This window comes from Maylandia zebra, linkage group LG18 (assembly GCF_041146795.1).
Source record: "Maylandia zebra isolate NMK-2024a linkage group LG18, Mzebra_GT3a, whole genome shotgun sequence".
NCBI classification, from domain to species: Eukaryota; Metazoa; Chordata; class Actinopteri; order Cichliformes; family Cichlidae; genus Maylandia; species Maylandia zebra.
In genome coordinates, this window is record NC_135184.1 from 30623105 (window position 1) to 30635710 (window position 12606).

Sequence of the window (12606 nt, forward strand, 5' to 3'; positions counted from 1 at the left end):
GTTACAGCTATTTATATGAAGTAGAAAAAAACGCTTTCTTTCGCCAAGACAGTGCGTTTCTCACTGTTACATGCATTTGAATGGGGAACTCGACCGAAACAAAGTATAGGTTTTCATTATGTGAATAACTTGGAAATCTTAGCTCAAACAGCTGCAAAACCTGTTTTCCCAGCACGGAGACCTTGAGTTCTATAATATAAGGCCATAAACATGTTTGTCTGAGTCTTCTATCAAAAGTTACAGCTATTTCTATGAAGTTGTACAAAAACGTTTTCTTTCGCCAAGACAGTGCGTTTCTCACTGTTACATGCATTTTGAATGGAGAACTCGACCGAAACAAAGTATAGGTTTTCATTATGTGAATAACTTGGAAATCTTAGCTCAAACAGCTGCAAAACCTGTTTTCCCAGCACGGAGACCTTGAGTTCTATAATATAAGGCCATAAACATGTTTGTCTGAGTCTTCTATCAAAAGTTACAGCTATTTCTATGAAGTTGTACAAAAACGTTTTCTTTCGCCAAGACAGTGCGTTTCTCACTGTTACATGCATTTTGAATGGGGAACTCGACCGAAACAAAGTATAAGTTTTCATTATGTGAATAACTTGGAAATCTTAGCTCAAACAGCTGCAAAACCTGTTTTCCCAGCACGGAGACCTTGAGTTCTATAATATAAGGCCATAAACATGTTTGTCTGAGTCTTCTATCAAAAGTTACAGCTATTTCTATGAAGTTGTACAAAAACGTTTTCTTTCGCCAAGACAGTGCGTTTCTCACTGTTACATGCATTTTGAATGGGGAACTCGACCGAAACAAAGTATAGGTTTTCATTATGTGAATAACTTGGAAATCTTAGCTCAAACAGCTGCAAAACCTGTTTTCCCAGCACGGAGACCTTGAGTTCTATAAGATAAAGCCATAAACATGTGTATCCGAGTCTTCTATCAAAAGTTACAGCTATTTCTATGAAGTTGTACAAAAACGCTTTCTTTCGCCAAGACAGTGCGTTTCTCACTGTTACATGCATTTGAATGGGAAACTCGACCGAAACAAAGTATAAGTTTTCATTATGTGAATAACTTGGAAATCTTAGCTCAAACAGCTGCAAAACCTGTTTTCCCAGCACGGAGACCTTGAGTTCTATAATATAAGGCCATAAACATGTTTGTCTGAGTCTTCTATCAAAAGTTACAGCTATTTCTATGAAGTTGTACAAAAACGTTTTCTTTCGCCAAGACAGTGCGTTTCTCACTGTTACATGCATTTTGAATGGGGAACTCGACCGAAACAAAGTATAGGTTTTCATTATGTGAATAACTTGGAAATCTTAGCTCAAACAGCTGCAAAACCTGTTTGCCCAGCACGGAGACCTTGAGTTCTATAAGATAAAGCCATAAACATGTGTATCCGAGTCTTCTATCAAAAGTTACAGCTATTTCTATGAAGTTGTACAAAAACGCTTTCTTTCGCCAAGACAGTGCGTTTCTCACTGTTACATGCATTTGAATGGGGAACTCGACCGAAACAAAGTATAAGGTTTCATTATGTGAATAACTTGGAAATCTTAGCTCAAACAGCTGCAAAACCTGTTTTCCCAGCACGGAGACCTTGAGTTCTATAATATAAGGCCATAAACATGTTTGTCTGAGTCTTCTATCAAAAGTTACAGCTATTTATATGAAGTTGTACAAAAACGCTTTCTTTCGCCAAGACAGTGCGTTTCTCACTGTTACATGCATTTGAATGGGGAACTCGACCGAAACAAAGTATAGGTTTTCATTATGTGAATAACTTGGAAATCTTAGCTCAAACAGCTGCAAAACCTGTTTGCCCAGCACGGAGACCTTGAGTTCTATAAGATAAAGCCATAAACATGTGTATCCGAGTCTTCTATCAAAAGTTACAGCTATTTCTATGAAGTTGTACAAAAACGCTTTCTTTCGCCAAGACAGTGCGTTTCTCACTGTTACATGCATTTTGAATGGGGAACTCGACCGAAACAAAGTATAGGTTTTCATTATGTGAATAACTTGGAAATCTTAGCTCAAACAGCTGCAAAACCTGTTTTCCCAGCACGGAGACCTTGAGTTCTATAATATAAGGCCATAAACATGTTTGTCTGAGTCTTCTATCAAAAGTTACAGCTATTTCTATGAAGTTGTACAAAAACGTTTTCTTTCGCCAAGACAGTGCGTTTCTCACTGTTACATGCATTTGAATGGGGAACTCGACCAAAACAAAGTATAAGGTTTCATTATGTGAATAACTTGGAAATCTTAGCTCAAACAGCTGCAAAACCTGTTTTCCCAGCACGGAGACCTTGAGTTCTATAATATAAAGCCATAAACATGTTTGTCTGAGTCTTCTATCAAAAGTTACAGCTATTTATATGAAGTTGAACAAAAACGCTTTCTTTCGCCAAGACAGTGCGTTTCTCACTGTTACATGCATTTGAATGGGGAACTCGACCGAAACAAAGTATTGGTTTTCATTATGTGAATAACTTGGAAATCTTAGCTCAAACAGCTGCAAAACCTGTTTTCCCAGCACGGAGACCTTGAGTTCTATAAGATAAAGCCATAAACATGTTTGTCTGAGTCTTCTATCAAAAGTTACAGCTATTTCTATGAAGTTGTACAAAAACGCTTTCTTTCGCAAAGACAGTGCGTTTCTCACTGTTACATGCATTTTGAATGGGGAACTCGACCGAAACAAAGTATAGGTTTTCATTATGTGAATAACTTGGAAATCTTAGCTCAAACAGCTGCAAAACCTGTTTTCCCAGCACGGAGACCTTGAGTTCTATAATATAAGGCCATAAACATGTTTGTCTGAGTCTTCTATCAAAAGTTACAGCTATTTCTATGAAGTTGTACAAAAACGTTTTCTTTCGCCAAGACAGTGCGTTTCTCACTGTTACATGCATTTTGAATGGAGAACTCGACCGAAACAAAGTATAGGTTTTCATTATGTGAATAACTTGGAAATCTTAGCTCAAACAGCTGCAAAACCTGTTTTCCCAGCACGGAGACCTTGAGTTCTATAAGATAAAGCCATAAACATGTGTATCCGAGTCTTCTATCAAAAGTTACAGCTATTTCTATGAAGTTGTACAAAAACGCTTTCTTTCGCCAAGACAGTGCGTTTCTCACTGTTACATGCATTTGAATGGGGAACTCGACCAAAACAAAGTATAAGGTTTCATTATGTGAATAACTTGGAAATCTTAGCTCAAACAGCTGCAAAACCTGTTTTCCCAGCACGGAGACATTGAGTTCTATAATATAAGGCCATAAACATGTTTGTCTGAGTCTTCTATCAAAAGTTACAGCTATTTCTATGAAGTTGTACAAAAACGTTTTCTTTCGCCAAGACAGTGCGTTTCTCACTGTTACATGCATTTTGAATGGGGAACTCGACCGAAACAAAGTATAAGTTTTCATTATGTGAATAACTTGGAAATCTTAGCTCAAACAGCTGCAAAACCTGTTTTCCCAGCACGGAGACCTTGAGTTCTATAATATAAGGCCATAAACATGTTTGTCTGAGTCTTCTATCAAAAGTTACAGCTATTTCTATGAAGTTGTACAAAAACGTTTTCTTTCGCCAAGACAGTGCGTTTCTCACTGTTACATGCATTTTGAATGGAGAACTCGACCGAAACAAAGTATAGGTTTTCATTATGTGAATAACTTGGAAATCTTAGCTCAAACAGCTGCAAAACCTGTTTTCCCAGCACGGAGACCTTGAGTTCTATAATATAAGGCCATAAACATGTTTGTCTGAGTCTTCTATCAAAAGTTACAGCTATTTCTATGAAGTTGTACAAAAACGTTTTCTTTCGCCAAGACAGTGCGTTTCTCACTGTTACATGCATTTGAATGGGGAACTCGACCAAAACAAAGTATAAGGTTTCATTATGTGAATAACTTGGAAATCTTAGCTCAAACAGCTGCAAAACCTGTTTTCCCAGCGCGGAGACCTTGAGTTCTATAAGATAAAGCCATAAACATGTTTGTCTGAGTCTTCTATCAAAAGTTACAGCTATTTATATGAAGTTGTACAAAAACGCTTTCTTTCGCCAAGACAGTGCGTTTCTCACTGTTACATGCATTTGAATGGGGAACTCGACCGAAACAAAGTATTGGTTTTCATTATGTGAATAACTTGGAAATCTTAGCTCAAACAGCTGCAAAACCTGTATTCCCAGCACGGGAACCTTGAGTTCTATAAGATAAAGCCATAAAGATGTGTATCCGAGTCTTCTATCAAAAGTTACAGCTATTCATATGAAGTTGTACAAAAACGCTTTCTTTCGCCAAGACAGTGCGTTTCTCACTGTTACATGCATTTGAATGGGGAACTCGACCGAAACAAAGTATAGGTTGTCATTATGTGAATAACTTGGAAATCTTAGCTCAAACAGCTGCAAAACCTATTTGCCCAGCACGGAGACCTTGAGTTCTATAATATAAGGCCATAAACATGTTTGTCTGAGTCTTCTATCAAAAGTTACAGCTATTTATATGAAGTTGTACAAAAACGCTTTCTTTCGCCAAGACAGTGCGTTTCTCACTGTTACATGCATTTGAATGGGGAACTCGACCGAAACAAAGTATAGGTTTTCATTATGTGAATAACTTGGAAATCTTAGCTCAAACAGCTGCAAAACCTGTTTGCCCAGCACGGAGACCTTGAGTTCTATAAGATAAAGCCATAAACATGTGTATCCGAGTCTTCTATCAAAAGTTACAGCTATTTCTATGAAGTTGTACAAAAACGTTTTCTTTCGCCAAGACAGTGCGTTTCTCACTGTTACATGCATTTTGAATGGGGAACTCGACCGAAACAAAGTATAGGTTTTCATTATGTGAATAACTTGGAAATCTTAGCTCAAACAGCTGCAAAACCTGTTTGCCCAGCACGGAGACCTTGAGTTCTATAATATAAGGCCATAAACATGTTTGTCTGAGTCTTCTATCAAAAGTTACAGCTATTTATATGAAGTTGTACAAAAACGCTTTCTTTCGCCAAGACAGTGCGTTTCTCACTGTTACATGCATTTGAATGGGGAACTCGACCGAAACAAAGTATAAGTTTTCATTATGTGAATAACTTGGAAATCTTAGCTCAAACAGCTGCAAAACCTGTTTGCCCAGCACGGGAACCTTGAGTTCTATAAGATAAAGCCATAAACATGTGTATCCGAGTCTTCTATCAAAAGTTACAGCTATTCATATGAAGTTGTACAAAAACGCTTTCTTTCGCCAAGACAGTGCGTTTCTCACTGTTACATGCATTTGAATGGGGAACTCCACCGAAACAAAGTATAAGTTTTCATTATGTGAATAACTTGGAAATCTTAGCTCAAACAGCTGCAAAACCTGTTTTCCCAGCACGGAGACCTTGAGTTCTATAAGATAAAGCCATAAACATGTTTGTCTGAGTCTTCTATCAAAAGTTACAGCTATTTATATGAAGTTGTACAAAAACGCTTTCTTTCGCCAAGACAGTGCGTTTCTCACTGTTACATGCATTTGAATGGGGAACTCGACCGAAACAAAGTATAAGTTTTCATTATGTGAATAACTTGGAAATCTTAGCTCAAACAGCTGCAAAACCTGTTTGCCCAGCACGGGAACCTTGAGTTCTATAAGATAAAGCCATAAACATGTGTATCCGAGTCTTCTATCAAAAGTTACAGCTATTCATATGAAGTTGTACAAAAACGCTTTCTTTCGCCAAGACAGTGCGTTTCTCACTGTTACATGCATTTGAATGGGGAACTCCACCGAAACAAAGTATAAGTTTTCATTATGTGAATAACTTGGAAATCTTAGCTCAAACAGCTGCAAAACCTGTTTTCCCAGCACGGAGACCTTGAGTTCTATAAGATAAAGCCATAAACATGTGTTTCCGAGTCTTCTATCAAAAGTTACAGCTATTTCTATGAAGTTGTACAAAAACGTTTTCTTTCGCCAAGACAGTGCGTTTCTCACTGTTACATGCATTTTGAATGGGGAACTCGACCGAAACAAAGTATAGGTTTTCATTATGTGAATAACTTGGAAATCTTAGCTCAAACAGCTGCAAAACCTGTTTTCCCAGCACGGAGACCTTGAGTTCTATAAGATAAAGCCATAAACATGTTTGTCTGAGTCTTCTATCAAAAGTTACAGCTATTTATATGAAGTTGTACAAAATAGCTTTCTTTCGCCAAGACAGTGCGTTTCTCACTGTTACATGCATTTGAATGGGGAACTCGACCGAAACAAAGTATAGGTTTTCATTATGTGAATAACTTGGAAATCTTAGCTCACACAGCTGCAAAACCTATTTGCCCAGCACGGAGACCTTGAGTTCTATAAGATAAAGCCATAAACATGTGTATCTGAGTCTTCTATCAAAAGTTACAGCTATTTCTATGAAGTTGTACAAAAACGCTTTCTTTCGCCAAGACAGTGCGTTTCTCACTGTTACATGCATTTTGAATGGGGAACTCGACCGAAACAAAGTATAGGTTTTCATTATGTGAATAACTTGGAAATCTTAGCTCAAACAGCTGCAAAACCTGTTTGCCCAGCACGGAGACTTTGAGTTCTATAAGATAAAGCCATAAACATGTGTATCCGAGTCTTCTATCAAAAGTTACAGCTATTTCTATGAAGTTGTACAAAATAGCTTTCTTTCGCCAAGACAGTGCGTTTCTCACTGTTACATGCATTTGAATGGGGAACTCGACCGAAACAAAGTATAAGTTTTCATTATGTGAATAACTTGGAAATCTTAGCTCAAACAGCTGCAAAACCTGTTTGCCCAGCATGGAGACCTTGAGTTCTATAAGATAAAGCCATAAACATGTGTATCCGAGTCTTCTATCAAAAGTTACAGCTATTCATATGAAGTTGTACAAAAACGCTTTCTTTCGCCAAGACAGTGCGTTTCTCACTGTTACATGCATTTGAATGGGGAACTCCACCGAAACAAAGTATAAGTTTTCATTATGTGAATAACTTGGAAATCTTAGCTCAAACAGCTGCAAAACCTGTTTTCCCAGCACGGAGACCTTGAGTTCTATAAGATAAAGCCATAAACATGTTTGTCTGAGTCTTCTATCAAAAGTTACAGCTATTTATATGAAGTTGTACAAAAACGCTTTCTTTCGCCAAGACAGTGCGTTTCTCACTGTTACATGCATTTGAATGGGGAACTCGACCGAAACAAAGTATAAGTTTTCATTATGTGAATAACTTGGAAATCTTAGCTCAAACAGCTGCAAAACCTGTTTGCCCAGCACGGAGACTTTGAGTTCTATAAGATAAAGCCATAAACATGTGTATCCGAGTCTTCTATCAAAAGTTACAGCTATTTCTATGAAGTTGTACAAAAACGCTTTCTTTCGCCAAGACAGTGCGTTTCTCACTGTTACATGCATTTTGAATGGGGAACTCGACCGAAACAAAGTATAGGTTTTCATTATGTGAATAACTTGGAAATCTTAGCTCAAACAGCTGCAAAACCTGTTTTCCCAGCACGGAGACTTTGAGTTCTATAAGATAAAGCCATAAACATGTGTATCCGAGTCTTCTATCAAAAGTTACAGCTATTTCTATGAAGTTGTACAAAATAGCTTTCTTTCGCCAAGACAGTGCGTTTCTCACTGTTACATGCATTTGAATGGGGAACTCGACCGAAACAAAGTATAAGTTTTCATTATGTGAATAACTTGGAAATCTTAGCTCAAACAGCTGCAAAACCTGTTTGCCCAGCATGGAGACCTTGAGTTCTATAAGATAAAGCCATAAACATGTGTATCCGAGTCTTCTATCAAAAGTTACAGCTATTCATATGAAGTTGTACAAAAACGCTTTCTTTCGCCAAGACAGTGCGTTTCTCACTGTTACATGCATTTGAATGGGGAACTCCACCGAAACAAAGTATAAGTTTTCATTATGTGAATAACTTGGAAATCTTAGCTCAAACAGCTGCAAAACCTGTTTTCCCAGCACGGAGACCTTGAGTTCTATAAGATAAAGCCATAAACATGTTTGTCTGAGTCTTCTATCAAAAGTTACAGCTATTTATATGAAGTTGTACAAAAACGCTTTCTTTCGCCAAGACAGTGCGTTTCTCACTGTTACATGCATTTGAATGGGGAACTCGACCGAAACAAAGTATAAGTTTTCATTATGTGAATAACTTGGAAATCTTAGCTCAAACAGCTGCAAAACCTGTTTGCCCAGCACGGAGACTTTGAGTTCTATAAGATAAAGCCATAAACATGTGTATCCGAGTCTTCTATCAAAAGTTACAGCTATTTCTATGAAGTTGTACAAAATAGCTTTCTTTCGCCAAGACAGTGCGTTTCTCACTGTTACATGCATTTGAATGGGGAACTCGACCGAAACAAAGTATAAGTTTTCATTATGTGAATAACTTGGAAATCTTAGCTCAAACAGCTGCAAAACCTGTTTGCCCAGCACGGAGACCTTGAGTTCTATAAGATAAAGCCATAAACATGTGTATCCGAGTCTTCTATCAAAAGTTACAGCTATTCATATGAAGTTGTACAAAAACGCTTTCTTTCGCCAAGACAGTGCGTTTCTCACTGTTACATGCATTTGAATGGGGAACTCCACCGAAACAAAGTATAAGTTTTCATTATGTGAATAACTTGGAAATCTTAGCTCAAACAGCTGCAAAACCTGTTTTCCCAGCACGGAGACCTTGAGTTCTATAAGATAAAGCCATAAACATGTTTGTCTGAGTCTTCTATCAAAAGTTACAGCTATTTATATGAAGTTGTACAAAAACGCTTTCTTTCGCCAAGACAGTGCGTTTCTCACTGTTACATGCATTTGAATGGGGAACTCGACCGAAACAAAGTATAAGTTTTCATTATGTGAATAACTTGGAAATCTTAGCTCAAACAGCTGCAAAACCTGTTTTCCCAGCACGGAGACCTTGAGTTCTATAAGATAAAGCCATAAACATGTGTATCCGAGTCTTCTATCAAAAGTTACAGCTATTTATATGAAGTTGTACAAAATAGCTTTCTTTCGCCAAGACAGTGCGTTTCTCACTGTTACATGCATTTGAATGGGGAACTCGACCGAAACAAAGTATAGGTTTTCATTATGTGAATAACTTGGAAATCTTAGCTCAAACAGCTGCAAAACCTGTTTGCCCAGCACGGGAACCTTGAGTTCTATAAGATAAAGCCATAAACATGTGTATCCGAGTCTTCTATCAAAAGAACACGGGGACCTTGAGTTCTATAAGATAAAGCCATAAACATGTGTATCCGAGTCTTCTATCAAAAGTTACAGCTATTTATATGAAGTTGTACAAAAACGCTTTCTTTCGCCAAGACAGTGCGTTTCTCACTGTTACATGCATTTGAATGGGGAACTCGACCGAAACAAAGTATAAGTTTTCATTATGTGAATAACTTGGAAATCTTAGCTCAAACAGCTGCAAAACCTGTTTTCCCAGCACGGAGACCTTGAGTTCTATAAGAGAAAGCCATAAACATGTGTATCCGAGTCTTCTATCAAAAGTTACAGCTATTCATATGAAGTTGTACAAAATAGCTTTCTTTCGCCAAGACAGTGCGTTTCTCACTGTTACATGCATTTGAATGGGGAACTCGACCGAAACAAAGTATAAGTTTTCATTATGTGAATAACTTGGAAATCTTAGCTCAAACAGCTGCAGAACCTGTTTGCCCAGCACAGGGAACGTGAGTTCTATAAGATAAAGCCATAAACATGTGTATCCGAGTCTTCTATCAAAAGTTACAGCTATTTATATGAAGTTGTACAAAATAGCTTTCTTTCGCCAAGACAGTGCGTTTCTCACTGTTACATGCATTTGAATGGGGAACTCGACCGAAACAAAGTATAAGTTTTCATTATGTGAATAACTTGGAAATCTTAGCTCAAACAGCTGCAGAACCTGTTTGCCCAGCACAGGGAACGTGAGTTCTATAAGATAAAGCCATAAACATGTGTATCCGAGTCTTCTATCAAAAGTTACAGCTATTCATATGAAGTTGTACAAAAACGCTTTCTTTCGCCAAGACAGTGCGTTTCTCACTGTTACATGCATTTGAATGGGGAACTCGACCGAAACAAAGTATAAGTTTTCATTATGTGAATAACTTGGAAATCTTAGCTCAAACAGCTGCAAAACCTGTTTTCCCAGCACGGAGACCTTGAGTTCTATAAGATAAAGCCATAAACATGTGTATCCGAGTCTTCTATCAAAAGTTACAGCTATTTATATGAAGTTGTACAAAAACGCTTTCTTTCGCCAAGACAGTGCGTTTCTCACTGTTACATGCATTTGAATGGGGAACTCGACCGAAACAAAGTATAAGTTTTCATTATGTGAATAACTTGGAAATCTTAGCTCAAACAGCTGCAAAACCTGTTTTCCCAGCACGGAGACCTTGAGTTCTATAAGAGAAAGCCATAAACATGTGTATCCGAGTCTTCTATCAAAAGTTACAGCTATTCATATGAAGTTGTACAAAATAGCTTTCTTTCGCCAAGACAGTGCGTTTCTCACTGTTACATGCATTTGAATGGGGAACTCGACCGAAACAAAGTATAAGTTTTCATTATGTGAATAACTTGGAAATCTTAGCTCAAACAGCTGCAGAACCTGTTTGCCCAGCACAGGGAACGTGAGTTCTATAAGATAAAGCCATAAACATGTGTATCCGAGTCTTCTATCAAAAGTTACAGCTATTTATATGAAGTTGTACAAAATAGCTTTCTTTCGCCAAGACAGTGCGTTTCTCACTGTTACATGCATTTGAATGGGGAACTCGACCGAAACAAAGTATAAGTTTTCATTATGTGAATAACTTGGAAATCTTAGCTCAAACAGCTGCAGAACCTGTTTGCCCAGCACAGGGAACGTGAGTTCTATAAGATAAAGCCATAAACATGTGTATCCGAGTCTTCTATCAAAAGTTACAGCTATTCATATGAAGTTGTACAAAAACGCTTTCTTTCGCCAAGACAGTGCGTTTCTCACTGTTACATGCATTTGAATGGGGAACTCGACCGAAACAAAGTATAAGTTTTCATTATGTGAATAACTTGGAAATCTTAGCTCAAACAGCTGCAAAACCTGTTTTCCCAGCACGGAGACCTTGAGTTCTATAAGATAAAGCCATAAACATGTGTATCCGAGTCTTCTATCAAAAGTTACAGCTATTTATATGAAGTTGTACAAAAACGCTTTCTTTCGCCAAGACAGTGCGTTTCTCACTGTTACATGCATTTGAATGGGGAACTCGACCGAAACAAAGTATAAGTTTTCATTATGTGAATAACTTGGAAATCTTAGCTCAAACAGCTGCAAAACCTGTTTTCCCAGCACGGAGACCTTGAGTTCTATAAGATAAAGCCATAAACATGTGTATCCGAGTCTTCTATCAAAAGTTACAGCTATTCATATGAAGTTGTACAAAAAAGCTTTCTTTCGCCAAGACAGTGCGTTTCTCACTGTTACATGCATTTGAATGGGGAACTCGACCGAAACAAAGTATAGGTTTTCATTATGTGAATAACTTGGAAATCTTAGCTCAAACAGCTGCAAAACCTGTTTTCCCAGCACGGAGACCTTGAGTTCTATAAGATAAAGCCATAAACATGTTTGTCTGAGTCTTCTATCAAAAGTTACAGCTATTTATATGAAGTTGTACAAAATAGCTTTCTTTCGCCAAGACAGTGCGTTTCTCACTGTTACATGCATTTGAATGGGGAACTCGACCGAAACAAAGTATAAGTTTTCATTATGTGAATAACTTGGAAATCTTAGCTCAAACAGCTGCAGAACCTGTTTGCCCAGCACAGGGAACGTGAGTTCTATAAGATAAAGCCATAAACATGTGTATCCGAGTCTTCTATCAAAAGTTACAGCTATTCATATGAAGTTGTACAAAAACGCTTTCTTTCACCAAGACAGTGCGTTTCTCACTGTTACATGCATTTGAATGGGGAACTCGACCGAAACAAAGTATAAGTTTTCATTATGTGAATAACTTGGAAATCTTAGCTCAAACAGCTGCAAAACCTCTTTTCCCAGCACGGAGACCTTGAGTTCTATAAGATAAAGCCATAAACATGTGTATCCGAGTCTTCTATCAAAAGTTACAGCTATTCATATGAAGTTGTACAAAATAGCTTTCTTTCGCCAAGACAATGCGTTTCTCACTGTTACATGCATTTGAATGGGGAACTCGACCGAAACAAAGTATAGGTTTTCATTATGTGAATAACTTGGAAATCTTAGCTCAAACAGCTGCAAAACCTGTTTTCCCAGCACGGAGACCTTGAGTTCTATAAGATAAAGCCATAAACATGTTTGTCTGAGTCTTCTATCAAAAGTTACAGCTATTTATATGAAGTTGTACAAAAACGCTTTCTTTCGCCAAGACAGTGCGTTTCTCACTGTTACATGCATTTGAATGGGGAACTCGACCGAAACAAAGTATAGGTTTTCATTATGTGAATAACTTGGAAATCTTAGCTCAAACAGCTGCAAAACCTCTTTTCCCAGCACGGAGACCTTGAGTTCTATAAGATAAAG